The sequence below is a fragment of the Pongo abelii genome, chromosome 7 (assembly GCF_028885655.2).
Source record: "Pongo abelii isolate AG06213 chromosome 7, NHGRI_mPonAbe1-v2.0_pri, whole genome shotgun sequence".
Taxonomy (NCBI): domain Eukaryota; kingdom Metazoa; phylum Chordata; class Mammalia; order Primates; family Hominidae; genus Pongo; species Pongo abelii.
In genome coordinates, this window is record NC_071992.2 from 135,930,997 (window position 1) to 135,947,342 (window position 16,346).

The window sequence follows — 16,346 nt, forward strand, 5'->3', positions numbered from 1 at the left end:
ACAGGAAGGGGAACATCACATTCCGGGGACTGTTTTGGGGTTGGGGGAGGGGGAAGGGATAGCATTAGGAGATATACCTAATGCTAAATGATGAGTTAATGGGTGCAGCACACCAACATGGCACATGTATACATATGTAACAAACCTAGGCGGGCGGATCACGAGGTCAGGAGATCGAGACCATCCTGGCTAACACGGTGAAACCCCGTCTCTACTAAAAATACAAAAAATTAGCCTGGCGAGGTGGCGGGCGCCTGTAGTCCCAGCTACTCAGGAGGCTGAGGCAGGAGAATGGCGTGAACCCCAGGGGGCGGAGCCTGCAGTGAGCTGAGATCGCGCCACTGCACTCCAGCCTGGGCGATAGCGAGCCTCCGTCTCAAAAAAAAAAAAAAAAAAAAAAAAAAAATGCAAAAAAAATGAACTAAATGCAAAAAAAATTCTGACATAATTCTTCTAACTTTAAAGTATAATAATCAGAGGGCTGAAGATATATTCCCAACTCCATTATTTATGGCAATCTCAATTTCCTTAAGTTGCAGTTTTTACACGAGTACAATAATACTTTTTTAGAAAATGTTATTTTAGAAAAAGCAAATAACATTAGAGATTGTTTTTAGTTTAAAATGAGAGGACATATGTGAAAATCATTTCCTGTTAAACATTAAAGCACAGCATAACCTTCTTCAAATAAATGGCATCATAAACCTCTTCTAAATACAAACAGTCTAACCCTTTTAAACTTTTAATATGTTGAGTCTTCTCGCTGGTCCTTGGCCATGATGATGTGTCTAACAAGTCTTTTTGGAATATAGTATCTATTGTCTGCCTGGCTCAGTTGAAATTGAGATAGATCCCCACTGAATAAGGACACTAACTTACAGAAACAATACTAAGAATGTTTCATCATATATAATTTATACTATCATTAAAAACTACCTGGTAAAATTTGTTTTTACACGTTATTTCTGAGAAGAATTGTCTAGGTTATTAAAAAGATTATATTCTTATTAAATTACTTATCAAATCAAAAAAAAAATTAGCCAGGTGTGGTGGCATGTGCCTGTAATCCCAGCTACTTGGGAGGCTGAGGCAGGAGAATCACTTGAACCCGGGAGGCAGAGGTTGCAATGAGCTGAGATCGCACCACTGCACGCCAGCCTGGACAACAGAGCGGAACTCTGTCTCAAAAAAAAAGAAAATCTCTATCTCTCTTGATCTTAGTCCCTATAAAATAAAGAAGTATTTTATCCCTAAGGAAAGTACAGGGTTAAAGTTGTCTCAACTCTACAAACTTCAGAATTAGGTGGTTTGGCTTCAAATCACAAATCTTCTACTTACTTTTTTTTTCCTTTAGGCATCTCCAAATCTCAGTTTCCACTTGCCTGTAAAATAAAAATTAGAATACCTATTTCTTTTGATCTCTTGTGAAGTGTTAATACAATGCTTGACACAAAGTCAATGCTCCATATATGAAATTATGACTATTATGAAATAAAATGCACAGACTTTAATGCAATCTTGATTTGACTAACATGAAAGGTAGAGGTAAAAACTGTAAGAAAGCTCACAACGTATACAAGCCATCATTAAATTCTTCATGTGCAGTTGCAGTTATACAATTCAAACCTCAGCATATATATTACCACTTTTCTTATTTTTTTCTTTAGATTGTGCCATTCCTATTGAATATTACTGCTTCTCTAAAAAAAAAAGTACAAAATCCTTGCCTTCTGATTAGAGATTAAGACCACCAGAGATATCTCTTCACTTATTTGAATTAGTTCTTTCAGAAGATACTTCAGGGCATTTATTGCTGTTTGCAAATCTGAGGACGAGTGGCCAGGTAAAAGCAGCTATTCATTATTTCTAATCCCCTTTCCACTCTAACACAAAAACAGGAATCAATTAATTTCCTTCAGATACCTTCTCAGTTGAGTCCCATTGGCAGCGCTGACAGTTTCTAAGGACTTTCTTAGTAAATGATGTCATGAGGGCCTTGTGAGTTTCCTTCCTCTCTGCATGAGTCTCTCTTAAGAGCAGAACATGCAATTTACTGCTCTTTTTCTTTCCTGGTGGATAGTAAAAAATTTATGGTAAAAATATGGAAAATTACCCCCACTGTAGTTTTCCTTCAGCTCTGCCAAGACAAAACAAAGAAAAGGTTGCCACAGAACTTACGGAATACCCAAACCATTCCTGCAAAATTGGAAAGGAATTTAGTGAGTCTCTGAGTTACAGCCGATTGTGCTAATGCTCTGGCTGGAGATATTTCTGCCTTGTACTGATGACCTTGCGAGAAGCTGCTAACTGCCTTTTCTCTTCTCCTTGAATCTCCAAACAACAGGATTCAGAAGTGTTCATAGAATGCAATCGGGATCAAAGGGTCTATAGGTTTCTACCTGGGAGTAACCAGTGTTTTTGTTAGGGTAGAATAAGAAGTGGGTGCAGAGGAAGTGAGAAAGGACATCCTCCCTTCTGTTTCTGCCTCTCCATGTCAGTCAGTTAGAGCAGGCCCTCCTTACCTGGTGGAGACAAGTGGTAGCAGGATGTCTCTAGTAAAGTGGTGAAGTACAACAGAGTGATTTTGTCTTCAGGGGCAACCAAGTAAGCAAAAGTATCATATATTTGCCTGCTTAAAACTGCACGTGTGGACCGGGTGCGGTGGCTCATGCCTGTAATCCCAGCACTTTGGGAGGCCAAGGCGGGAGGATCACAAGTTCAGGAGATCAAGACCATCCTGGCTAACACGGTGAAACCCCGTCTCTACTAAAAACACAACAAATTAGCCAAGCGTGGTGGCAGGCGCCTATAGTCCCAGCTACTCGGGAGGCTGAGGCAGGAGAATGGCGTGAACTCAGGAGGTGGAGATTGCAGTGAGCCGAGATCGTGCCACTGCACACCAGCCTGGGCGACAGAGCTAGACTCCGTCTCAAAAAAAAAAAAAAAAAAAAAACTGCACGTGGTTCACCCCCAGGACCCCTCCACAGGGACAGCAGCCCTCAAACACTACTGCAATCAGATCACACCAAGAGCTTGTTAAACAGGCGCATTCCCATATTTTGCCCCTGAGAGATTGTTCAGGGAGTGCAGGATGATGTCCAGAAATTTGAATCTGTAGTAAGTAGTCCAGCCAGGATTGTGATGTAGATGTTCAGACCACGCCTACTGAAGCACTTCCCAGGAGAGTGTGCTGGGCACCGGGCACCTCCTCCTTCGGAACTCACCAGCCCCATGTTTTCATCTTCACCCTGGAGCTGTCTCACTGGAAACCTGAAATCTGACATAGGAGGTAATAACTGGAAAACTTTTCTCTCCCAGAAAAGTTTTTTTTTTGTTTTGTTTTGTTTTTTTTTATTTTGGTGAGGGAGAAGAAGAAAGTGGTAGTTTAGAAAAATACTTTCAGGTTGGGTGCAGTGCCTCATGCCTATAATCGCAGCACTTTGAGAGGCTGAGATAAGCAGATCACCTGAGGCCAGGAGTTCAAAACCAACCTGGGCAACATGGTGAAAACCCATCTCTACAAAAAATACAAAAATTAGGTGCAGTGGCATGTGCCTGTAATCCTAGCTACTCAGGAGGCTGAGGCGGGAGAATCACTGGAACCCAGGAGGTAGAGGTTGCAGTGAACCAAGGTTATACCACTGCACTCCAGCCTGGGCAACAGCGAGACTCTGTTTCAAAAAAATAATGAAAAAAGTGCTTTCACATAAAGGAAAAATAGACACTGAGGCAATCATGAGCATTTCAGGAGGTGAGGAAAGGGGACAATTTGGGCCTGAGTGCAGTCGTTAGCGGGTATCTGCTTTCAAATCACTGCAGGCTCAGCTCCATCTAGAAGAATAGGTGAACACAGAAAGCCCACGCCAGGTTCTGTCAGTGGAGTCCAGGACTTGTGACCCTCCCAGGCAGCCTGGGTCCCAGGAACCCCAAGGGAGCCATTGTGCCTGGCTCTTTGGAATTTCTCCAGATCTGGCCAGGAATCTCAAACTTCCCTTTCTTGATTCTCAATAAAAGTTCCTCAACAGACTAAAGCCCACTCTAAAGTTTGTCCCATCTGACTTTCTACCTGCTAGAATTGTGAATCTATCCTCATGTGTTTGGCATCATCAGTTACTGACTGTCTTTGCAGCTTTTTTAATTTTTTGCACTTTTCCAAAGCAGACTATCATTGATCACTGGAAAGCCTGGAAAGTTAAAAATATTCCTCAGATCTCTGTTGGACTCACTTCTTAGTACTTGTGATGTTATAGAAAAACTAATGACAATTGCTCCTTCTCAACTGAAGAAACCTAATGCATGCATTGCTGATTCAAGCTGTATAAATGTGACTCATTATTTTTGTTCATCAGGGCATTAGAGAGTAAAGGACAGTAATATGGTGTTCAGAACACCTACCAAGTCCCAGACATGGAGCTGGGTCCTCAGCACACTTTATACAGTTTAAACCTCCTAACAGCCCTGCCTAGGAGGTGTTGATTATGACCATTTAATAGATACAGGAAGAGAAACTTAAATGACATGGTGAAGTCACACACCTAGAAAGCAGAGAGCTGGAATTTGCCCTTCTAATTTCGATGTCCTCACTGTATTACACCACACTGTCTCCCTCCATTGAGCACATTAAAAATGATTTAATTATAAGTGATAAATCGTTAAGTACTCACACCCTGAATTGATTGAGTGGGCACTTGGTAAAAGCATGTCCTTTTAGAAACCAAAAGCCCACACTATATGAATACTTATGGGACAATATTTCCCAGAATTGTGAATATGATTTAATCAAAGCCATATTGTACCCAAACAACCAACAGATATTTATAAAGTGTTTTACACTCTAGAGAAGGGTATGCTGCAATATAAAACCTATCTGGGCAGCATGCTGAACAGTGCATTTCACAACTGCATTCTCTATTCAGCCAGAGACAGGATGGCTTTTTAATTCCAGCGCATTAGTTCAAATCTGTTCTAGCTTTGAATTGATGGAAAATTGTTCCCTCCTGACAGCCATTCAGCGTCCATGCTTATTCTCAGTAAATTGGTGTTCCCAAGAGGCAGAGGTGCCTGGGCACAAACTCTGAATGCCACTGGCCTCTGCCTAATCGCATGGCAGAGTTGGGAGAAACCTGAGGAAAAGATCAACTTCCTTTAAAAACATACCCCAAAGGGACCCCATGCTTAAGGCAAAACAGATGTTCCTGAGAAACATCAGGCTAAAGGGAGCCTTGTGCCCTGCCACAGCCATCCCAAAATTCAGATCATCCCCTTGGTCATGTCCTCTCTTTTTCCAATCTTCTTCATTTTTATATCTTAAAAGCAGTATCCAGGCACGTGTACATGCATACATATGTGTGCAGACACACACACACACACACACACACACACAGTGGTCAGAAGTCCAGTGGTAGACTTACTCAGTGCATAATAAAATCTCAGAATAACAGAAAATCTTCCAGCTTTGCAACAAGCAATTGTTGTGATCCCATCCAATAACAGCAAACACACCTGCCATTATTGAACACTTAACTCTAGCAGGCCCTGGGCAAGGTGCTTCCTGTAGATGTGTATATGAGGAAATGGAGGCTTACAGACGTTGTTATTTCCAAGATTATGCACCTAGCCAACTATGCTCCTAGGATACAAACCAGATCAGTTTGACTCTAAGATCTAAGCTCTAAAGCCCCAAACTGCACAACCTTGCACGTCACAGCACCTCTATGAGATCGATCGGTAAAATAGGTATGTTGGACCAGTTTGAGATTTTAGAGGGTCAAAAAAGAGCCCATAGGTATTACGGAATTTTTGGTTCATTCTTTTGAGTTATTGTAATTGTTTGCCAAAAAATTTTTTTGTTTCAAGTTTCAACTTGAATATCATTAGCCGAGACATCTGCCCCCCAATTAATCCAGGGCTCGCCTGTCTTCCCACGTTAGACTCTGCTCTTTGCCTGCTGCCTGTTTGTTTTCTGAAAGCATTTGAGTTTTCAACCCCTGAACACTCTATAAATATTTCTTTATCTTGACCATTTATAATTTCTACATCACTGAAAGATCAATAGTCATAAAAGCAGGTTGGGTATAAAGTAGAAACTAGCGAAGTCAAAGTGAGAGACATTGAAATTAACTACATGATAAGATACCGAGATTGGGCTTACATGAGAAATGGCAAATATTATTCATCTGAAATGCCCATTCTGATCCATGTTTAGCAGATAAATGGAATAAGGTGTTGAGAAGGATTCTGAGGCTGTACCTTGACACAGCGGAATGCTGACTAAGTCATGAAGTCATTTTAGCAATGGAACATTTTTCTTCCTTTCCTTTCTCTTTCTTCTTCTTTTTTTTTATTTTTTGGTTGTGTTGTGTTTAGAGGCAGCATCTCATTATGTTGCCCAGGCTGGATTCGAACTCCTGGGTTCAAGCCATCTGCCTGCCTCAGCCTTGCAAGTAGCTGAGACTACAGGTGCATGCCACTGCATCTGGCTCCAGATTACTTTTCTTAAACAAAAGCTTTTAAATATCCCATTAATAAAACAGATGAAAGTGGAGTTACTGAGTCCCCTGATGCACTACCCTGCTTTAATCCACTATAATTATTGATGTGCTACCTTCATTGAGATCCTATGGCTCCCTAGAGAAAAATGTTTAAATTATTGACAAAGATGTTCTCAGAGGTTCTGTTATACTCTGACATACTCTGATTTGTTGAGACATCAAGAACTTTTGTAGATAATCAGGTCTGGGTGCACCTGATTAATGACATGGTGAAGTCACACACCTAGAAAGCAGAGAGCTCACGCCTGTAATCCCAGCACTTTGGGAGGCCAAGGTGGGCGGATCATCTGAGGTCAGGTGTTCAAGACCAGCGTGGCCAAAAAATGGTGAAACCCCATGTCTACTAAAAATACAAAAATTAGCTGGGTGTGGTGGTGCATGTCTGTAATCCCAGCTACTCAGGAGGCTGAGGCAGGAGAATCCCTTGAACTGGGGAGGCAGAGGTTGCAGTGAACCGAGATTGCACCACTGCACTCCAGCAGGGGAAACCGAGCCAGACTCCGTCTCAAAAAAAAAAAAAAAAGTAGATAATCAGAAGCATCACAAAGGAAAATGGGCCGAGCGCTATGGCTCAGGCCTGTAATCCCAGCACTTGTGGAGGCCAAGGCAGGCAGATCACTTGAGGTAAGGAGTTTGAGACCAGCCTGGCCAACATGGTGAAACATCTACTAAAAATAAAAAATTAGCTTGGCGCGGTGGTGGTCGCCTGTAATCCCAGTTACTCAGGAGGCTGAGGTATGAGAATCGCTTGAATCCAGGAAGCGGAGGTTGCAGTGAGCCATGATTGCGCCACTGCACTCCAACCTGGGCGACAGTGAGACTCTGTCTCAAAAAAAAAAAAAAAAAAGGAAAATAGAGGCTTTTGCTTAAATTATTGAATCAACCTTAACACGGGGTCAAAACCACCTCAGGCAAAGATACATTTCCATTTCTATCATTTCACGGATGTTTATCTGGCAAGTCAGACACACCTCTGCCATGTTCTCTGTAGTCCGAGCTGCCATCATCTCTCAACTGGATTATTGCAAGTGCCTCCTGGCTGGCCTCTCTGCTTTGCCCTTACCCCCCATTATCTATCCACCAGATGAATAAGGACACAGAGAGTGGACCCTCTCCATGTTAGATCAACTCACTTCTCTGCTTAAACCCTACAATGACTTCCCATTTTATTCAGAATAAATCTCCAAGTCCTCCTCACAACCTGCAAGTCCCTGCTGGTACCTGCTAGAACTGTCCTCTCTGATGACATTTTTATTCACTCTTTCCTCACTATGCTCTAGGGCAGTGCTTTGCAAAGCGCAGTTTCTCATGACCTTTCAGGGATCTGGGAGGTCAAAATTACTTTTATTCTAATACTAAGATGTTGCTTTCATGCTCATTTCCTCAGAGCACAAATAGTTTATCAACATAGTTCTAGATTCCACACTGCATCTACTCTTCAAAAGACTACCACTTATTGAGTTTTGAGGTAGTATTAAAGGGAGCAATAACTACAAAGATCTGAAAAGCCTGTTAAAATATTATTCCATTTTTCCAGGCATGAATCTGTGTGAAGCCAGATTTTAAAAAATATACTAAAACCAAAACAATATCCTAAAACAGATTGGATACAGAAGCAGCTATGAGAATCTAACTATCCTCCCGTAAGTCAGACATTGAAGAGGTTTGCAAAAATGCAAGACAATGTTAGTCTTCTCATTATTTCTATTTTGGAAAATATAATTTATTTTAAATAAAAAGATTACTTATATTAACACGTAGTATGTCTATATAGTAATTTTAAGTGAATCAGTAACTGTTTTCTAATTTTCTGAGTTTTAGTTTCTAATATGCCTTCAGAATTGACTAGAGCAAGTAAATATTGATAAATATCAATAGAATCCATACGACCAACGTTCTTCAAGGTCTTCAACAATTTTTAGGAGTGTAAAGGGGGCCTGATGCCAAAAAATTTGAGAACTACTGCTCTAAACTCATTGGCCTTCTAATGGTTCTTCTCCATGCCAAAAAGAGATCAAGTAATTGTCTCACGTAATTACGGAGGGCTGAGAAGTCCAAGATCTCCAGTTGGCAACGTGGAGACTTGGGAGAGCTGACAGTATACGTTTCAGTTCACATCTGAAGGCAGGAAAAGACTGATGTCCCAGCTCAAACACAGGCGGAGAGAAAGCATTCTTTCTTGCTCAGCCGTTTATTCTATTCAGGCCTTCAATGGATTAGATGAGGCCCACCTACATTGGAAAGGGGAATCTGCTTTACTCCCTCTACCAATTCAAATGTTAATCTCAACCAGCAATACCCTCATGGGTACACCCAGAAAAAAATGTTTAACCAAATATCTGGCACCTCATGGTCCCATCAAGTTGACACACAAAACTAACCATCACATCCTCCATTCATTTAGGTCACTGCTCAAATATTATTTTATCAGAGAGAGGTTTCCCTATAGCATCCTGTATAAAATAACACCAAACACTTCATATCCCCTCTTCAGTTTTCTTTGCATGTATCACCTAACCACGCTTCAGTTTTCTTTGCATGTATCACCATTTATAAATTATATATGTATCATTTTGTTTCTTCTTCCCCTACTATAATATTAGCTTCTTAGGCTGCTTGAACAGTTTAGTTCCTTGTTATATTCCCAGTGCCTAGAACTGGCACATAGTAGGTCTTAATAAATATTTATTGATGAAATGAATAAATGCATCATACTACTTATGTAGACTTAAGACTACAATTAAGGTTTGAGGAAAGAATGTTAATAGGGAGAAAGGATCGAATTGCCCTGAGGTGAATTGTAACGTGTATGTATCAAACACAGTGCTTTAAACAAGGCAGACATTTCCTTCTTTCAACTAAAAGTCTAGAGCTAGACAGTACAGGGAAGGTTTGGTGACTGGTTTACAAAGTTCTCAGGAACTCTATGGTGTGATCCTTTCTTCATGCTTCAATATGTCAGGTAGAGCCAGACATCATATCCTCATTCTCAAAGGAAAAGACTAAGAAAAAAAGCGAAGTAAAGGGTGCATAATCGTTATTTTTAAAGAAAGATTTTCAGAAGCTGCCACTCAACAATCCTGCCACTCAACAATCCTGCCTACATTCATTTGCCAGATTTAGTCAAATTACCATACCTGGTTGCAAGTGAGTCTGAGAAATACGCTTTTAATCTGAGTGGACACACACATAACGAAAATGTTGGGGATGGTTCCATAGAGGAAAGGAGGCCATCAGCAGTCTCTGCTACAGGTAGGTATTGTATTGTCTGCACAATTCTGGTAATGGAATTCCTTTTCCATTAAGGAACTCTTCCCCACTCTATATCATTTCTTGTGGTCCTGGCGATATCTGCACAGTACTTCCTCTGCTAGACATGAAAAAGTGACCCAGACTAGGTGAGTTATCATATCCTATCCTCTCGACCCATTGATCAATCCAGAGATGACCCCATGACCCAAGCAAGGCCGGGAATGGGCAGACATGGACACACAGATCTACCTGTAAGATTTCCATATGAAGGATGAAAGATCAAACCTTTTTGTCTTGGGGATGCTAAGCTGGGAATTCATGAATCCAGGACCACTGACATTCATCTCACCTCAGCTACATGAAATATGTTCTATCTGCAATAGGAGAGAATGAGGCTAACACACAAAGACAAGCAGATCCAGAGTGGAGAAATAACAATGTTATGTTATCAATTCTTGGATCCAAGTGTGCCTGAAGCCTGATGTCTCAGGTATGAGATCCAGTAAATTCTTTATGTTTTATGTTTTGCTTATGTTGGCCTTTCTTTCTTTCTTTGTTTCTTTTTTCCTTTCTCTTTCTTTCTCTCCTTCTTTCCTTTTCCTCTTTCTTTTTCTTTCATCTTTCCTTTCTCTAATTCTTTCCCTTCCTTCCTTTCTTCCTTCCTCCCTTCCTTCCTCTCTCTCTCTCTCTTTCTTTTTTTTTCTTCTCTATCTCTCTTTCTTTCTTTTGAGACAGAGCCTCACTCTGTCGCCTAGGCTGGAATGCAGTAGTGACCTGTCAGGCTGAAGCGATTTTTCCACCTCAGCCTCCTGAGCAGCTGGGCCCACAGGCATGCACCACCACACCTGACTAATTTTTAAATGTTTTGTAGAGATGGGGTCTTCCTATGTTGCCTAGGCTGGTCTCGCAACCTGGGCTTAAACAATCCTCCCACCTCAGCCTCCTGAAGTGGTGGGATTATGTAAACCATCATTCCCAGCCTTCAGCTGGTTTTTAATGCATTTGAAATTCCCAACTAAAATTTGTATCATTGTCTCTTTAAAACATTGTCATTGTTTTCTTTAAAATTGTTCTAAAATATTATTTACCACTTAATAAAGATTAATGTCTGATGTGAAAAGGAGAGAATGTGTGTCTATCTCTGCCTCAAACACATAATTTCAAAGTCTGTGTTATCTTCTCTGAAAAGCTCTCCCTGACAAATATTTTTTTCCCACTATCTCTGTCTACCATTGCCTGCTTGATGCCCTTCTCTTTGTTAGAGTGTCCAGCCCCTTTCTAACATAATACTTACCATACTGTATTGAAATGACCTGTTTCTAGGAGTACCTGTCCCTTTAGATGACAATTTCCTTAAGGACTATGGACTATCCTTGTCCTACCTTTAACCCTCATGTCTCCAGTACTTACCTCCCTGCTGGGTGAATAAAAGTGATTGTATTAAATCTAGTGCTACAAATATGCACCTACAACTTTTTATCACCACCTTGTGGTAGAGGGTTAAATTACCCTTCTGTTTCGTTTGGAATATAGCAAACAAATCAAGTGCCCTTGGAAGTGGAAACTACAAAACTAAAGTGATGATAAATTAAAGCATCACCATCCAGTTGACTAAACTAGAGTAAATTTCTCAAAAATGGAATTGCTGAAAGGTTTCCAAGTCAAAACTACCCTAAAATAGCAGACCAATGTTATTAATTTTAAGTAACTCTCAAGAAAGTTCAAATTATAAGAACATATTCTGGCAAATAAATCTTAATTTATGGTTGTGAAATTTTGTAATATCGCATCAAAAGATTTTTTTAAATCTGGTTCATTTTTGCATGAAATGGTTTGAGGTCAGTACATTTCCAGTAGTTTTTCTCCTTGAGGAGAAAACCAAGCTCTGGTGCAATCACAGACCCTGAGTAGCCACTGATTCCAATTGGCTGCATTTCAATGTCAAAAAAATGTTTGTGTTCGGGGACGTGAGCAGATATTAAATCAAATATGACATTTTCCAATTTGCAAACAGGAAAACAAACAATTAAAATCACTGCAAGCAGGTGAACATTGGCAAACACTGTATGGGAATATTTTGCATTTCCTCAGATCCTTAACATTCATTGTCCTCCCCCCATCACTCAACTCTCTTTGGATACTTGTGAAATTCCCAGTCCTATTGCTTCTTTAGCAAAATCCTGTCACTCTCCCGATTACCAGGCTTCTTCCTTTTCTAGTTTATAATCCCACTTCTTGACGAAGCCTTCCCTAGCTCTTTCCCATAATTGTCTCTGCCATCTGACAGGCATGTATCTCTTAGCAATGCCCCCTTTTAATAATCTCTTTATTGAGATATATTCATTATTATTTTATTTTTTGATACTGAGTCTCATTTTGTTGTCCAGGCTGGAGTGTAGTGGTGCAATCATAGCTCACTCCTGCCTCAGATTCCTGGGCTCAAGCAATCCTCCCATCTCAACCTCCCAAGTAACTGGGACTACAGGCACATGCCACCATACTCAACTAATTTTAGAATTTTTTGTAGACATGAGGACTCACTGTGTTGCCCAGGCTGGTCTTGAACTCCTAGGCTCAAGTAATCCTCCCACCTCAGCCTCCCAAAGGGCTGAGATTACAGACGTGAGGCACCATGCCTGGCTGAGGTATATTCACATAACATACAATGCACCCAATTAAAGTGTAAAATTCAACAGTTCTTAGTATATATATTCAAAAAGTTGTGCAACTATCACAATCAATTTTGAAGTTTTTATTACACCAAAAAAGAAAAAAAAAACAAAAACAAACCAAAAACCCTGCACCCATTAGCACTGAACCCTCATCTCCTCCCCTGACACCCCACCCATCCCTAGGCAACTACTAATCAACTTTCTCTCTTTATAGATTTGCCTCTCCTGGGCATTTAATTTAAATGGAATTACACAATGTGTGGTCTTTTGTAACTCGCCTCTTTCATTTAGCATGATGTTTTCAAGGTTTATCCATGTTGTAGCATGCACCAGGATTTTCTTTTTCTTGCTAAGTAATATTCCACTGTATTTATATGCCATATTTTATTTATCCATTCATAAGTTGATAGACATTTGGGTTGTATCCACTTTTGTTTGGGTCGTTATAAATAAAGGTGTTATGAACATTTTCATATAAGTCATAGAGTGATAGATTTTCATTTCTCTTGGATATATTACAGAGGATTGTAACTGCTGGGTCATGTAGTAACTCTATGTTTAATCTTTTTTTTTTCTTTCTTTTATTTATTTATTTATTTATTTGAGACAGAGTCTTGCTCTGTTGCTCAGGCTTGGAGTGCAGTGGCGCAATCGCGGCTCACTGCAACCTCAACTTCCTGGGCTCAGATGATTCTCCGACCTCAGTGTCCCAAATAGCTGAGACCACAGGCACGTGGCCCCATGCCCGGCTAATTTTTGTATTTTTTTTAGAGATGGGGTTTTGCCATGTTGCCCAGGCTGGTCTTGAAATCCTGGGCTCAAACAATCTGCCCATCTGGGCCTCCCAAAGTGCTGGGATTGCAGGCATAAGCCACCGTGCCCAGCCTATGTTTAATCTTTTGATGAACTGACAAGCTCTTCCAAAGTGGCTGCCCTATTTTACATTTCCGTCAGTAGTGTATGAGGGTTCCAATTTCTCCACATCCTTGTCCACACTCATTATTGTCTGTCTTTTTAATTTTAGTCATCCTAGTGGGTGTGAAGGGCTATCTCATTACGACTGTGGTTTGTATTTCCTGATGGTTAATGATGTTGAGCATCTTTTCATGTGCTTATTGGCCATTTGCATATTTCCTTGTGAAAATGCCTGTTCACATCCTTTGCCCATTTTATAACTAGGTTATTTGTCTTTTTATTATGTAGTTGTAAGAGTTCTTTAGATATTTTAGATATATCCCGTTTGCAAAAATTTTCTCCCATTCTGTAGGTTGTTTTCTCATTTTCTTGAAGTGTCTTTTGAAGCACAAAAGTTTTAAATTTTGGTCAAGTCCAGTTCACCTTTTTTTTTGGCTTCTTGTGATTTTGTTGTGATATTATTGTCAAATCCAAGGTCATGAAGATTTAATCTTACATTACTCTTCTATGAGTTTTATAGTTACAGCTCTTACATTTAAGTCTTTGATCCAATTTAAGTTTTGTATATGGTGAGTGGTAGAGGTCAAACTTCATTACTTTGCATGTGGCTATCCAATTATCCCAGCTCATTTGTTGAAAAGACTATACTCACCACCCTTGTTGAAATTCAATTGCCTGTAAATGTGAGGGTTTATTTCTGGACTCTTGATTTGCTTCCATTGAACTATATATCTATACTTATAATACTACCACATTGCCTCATTATATTTTTGTAGTATGCTTTGAAATCAGAGTCCTTCAACTTTGTTCTTCTTTATATTTGAAAAAATATATATTCTGGGCCCCTGGCATTTCCATTTAATTTTTGGATCAGCTTGCCAATTTCTGCAAAGAATTCAGCTAGAATTCTGATAGAGAGTCTTTTGAATCTGTAGATCGATTCAGAAGATATTGTTAACAATATTAACCTTTCAACTTCCTTCAACAATATTTTGTAGTTTTCAGAATGTGTTTCACACTTATTTTGTTAAATTAATACATTTTTAGTGATATTATAGATAGATTTTGGCCAGGCGCAGCGGCTGACGCCAGTAATCTCAACACTTTGGGAGGCTGAAGTGGGTGGAACACGTGAGGTCTGGAGTTAGCGACCAGCCTGGCTGACAAGGTGAAACCCTGTCTCTACTGAAAATACAAAAATTAGCCAGGCACTGTGGCGGGCGCCTGTAATCCCAGCTACTCGTGAGGCTGAAGCATGAGAATCGCTTGAACCTGGGAGGCAGAGGTTGCAGTGAGCTGAGATGGCGCCACTGCACTCCAGCCTTAGTAACAGAGTGAGACTCTATCTCATAAATAAATAAATGGAATTTGAAATATATATTCAGATTGTTCATTGCAAGCATATACAATTGAGTTTTGTATATGATCCTACAGCCTACAATGTCGTTTAGTAATTTCAATAGTATTTAGTGAATTCCTTTTAATTCCCTATATATATATATATATACAAGATCATGTCATCTGCAAATGGAGACAGTTTTACTTCTTTCTTTCCAATTTGAACGTCTTTTATTTTATTTTCTTGCCTAATGGTCTTGGCTACAGCCTCCACCAAAATGCTGAGCAGAAATAGAAAGAGTGGACACCTTTTCTTTTTCTGAATCTTAGGAGGAAACGCTTTTAGTTTTTAACCATTAAGTACGATGCAAGCTATTGATTTTTCATAAATATTCTTTATCGGATCAACTAGTTCCCATTGATTTCTGGTTTCCTAGGTGCTTTTATTAGGAAAAACTGCTGAATGTTGTTAAATATTTTACATCTATTGAAATGACCATGTGTTTTTTGTCCTTCCGTTGATGTGGTATATTACATTGATTAGTCTTGAGATGTTAAACAAACCTTGCATCCTACTTGGTCTTGATGTAGAATACATTTTATACATTGCCAGATTCCGTTTACAAGTATTTTGTTGAGGATTTTTGCATTTCTTTTTATAGGAGATATTGGCGGATGGTTCTGTGAAGTCTTCGTGTGTTTCTTTGTGTTAGGGAAATACTGGCCTCAAAGAATAAGTTGTGAAGTGTTCCCTCTTCTTGTATTTTTTTGGAAGAGTTTTTGAAGATTGGTCTTCATTCCTCTTTAAGAGCTTGTTTGGGGGTTCCAGCAGGGAAGCGCAGCTACTCCTATACCCTTGACGGAAGACTGGTCCTCCTCTACTGGGGATGGTCGTCCTCTTCCACCGAGTGTGCAGTATTTGGGAGGGATGCACATGGAGCAGTGAGGGAGGAAGAGGATACCCGCTTAGCCAGCTAGATCAGCCGAATCAACCCTGTGATTAATGGGGTAACAGATGTTGCAGCTAGATCACTCTCACATCTAGGAATGGTTTTCGTTACTCTTTAAAAAATGATTGCTAGATATCACCTGTAAAGTCATCTGGGACTGGGCGTGTGTGTGTGTGTGTGTGTTTGTGTGTGTGTTTTTAGTGTTTCGGTTGCTAATTCAATCTCATGTTATAGTCTATTCAGATTTCCATTTCTTTTGGGTCAGTTTTGATAGTTTTGAGACTGTGGTGGCTCACATCTGTAATCCCAGCTACTCAGAAGAGTGAGGTGGGAGGATTGCTTGAGTTGAGGAGTTAGAGACCAGCCTGAGCAACATAGCAAGACTCCATCTGGGAAAAAAAAAGAAGAAGTTTTGATAGTTTGTGTCTTTTAGGAATCTTCCATTCCTTTTAGGCTAATTCATTGTACAATTTTTCATGGTCTTTCCTTATAATCCTTTTTATTTCTGTAACATTTGTAGAGATGTCTCCTCTTTTTATTTCTGATTTTAGTAATTGAATTTTTTTATTTCCTTGGTCAATCTAGCTAAAGGTTTGAGAATTTTGTTGAACTTTTCAAAGAACCAACTTTTGATTTTGTTGATTTTCTGTATTTTCTATTTTTCATTT

At 39.9% G+C, this 16,346-nt stretch overlaps 1 long non-coding RNA gene across 1 annotated transcript; it reads right to left on the bottom strand.

Annotated features, from left to right (window-relative positions):
- Positions 1-1,338: 1,338 nt before the first annotated feature.
- LOC129047521 (uncharacterized) lies at positions 1,339-3,924 on the bottom strand. Its single transcript, XR_008509258.2, has 3 exons — positions 2,523-3,924; positions 1,924-2,069; positions 1,339-1,382 (listed from the first exon to the last, which is right to left on the bottom strand). It is a non-coding gene; the product is annotated as an uncharacterized LOC129047521 (long non-coding RNA).
- Between the last annotated feature and the right edge of the window lie 12,422 nt (positions 3,925-16,346).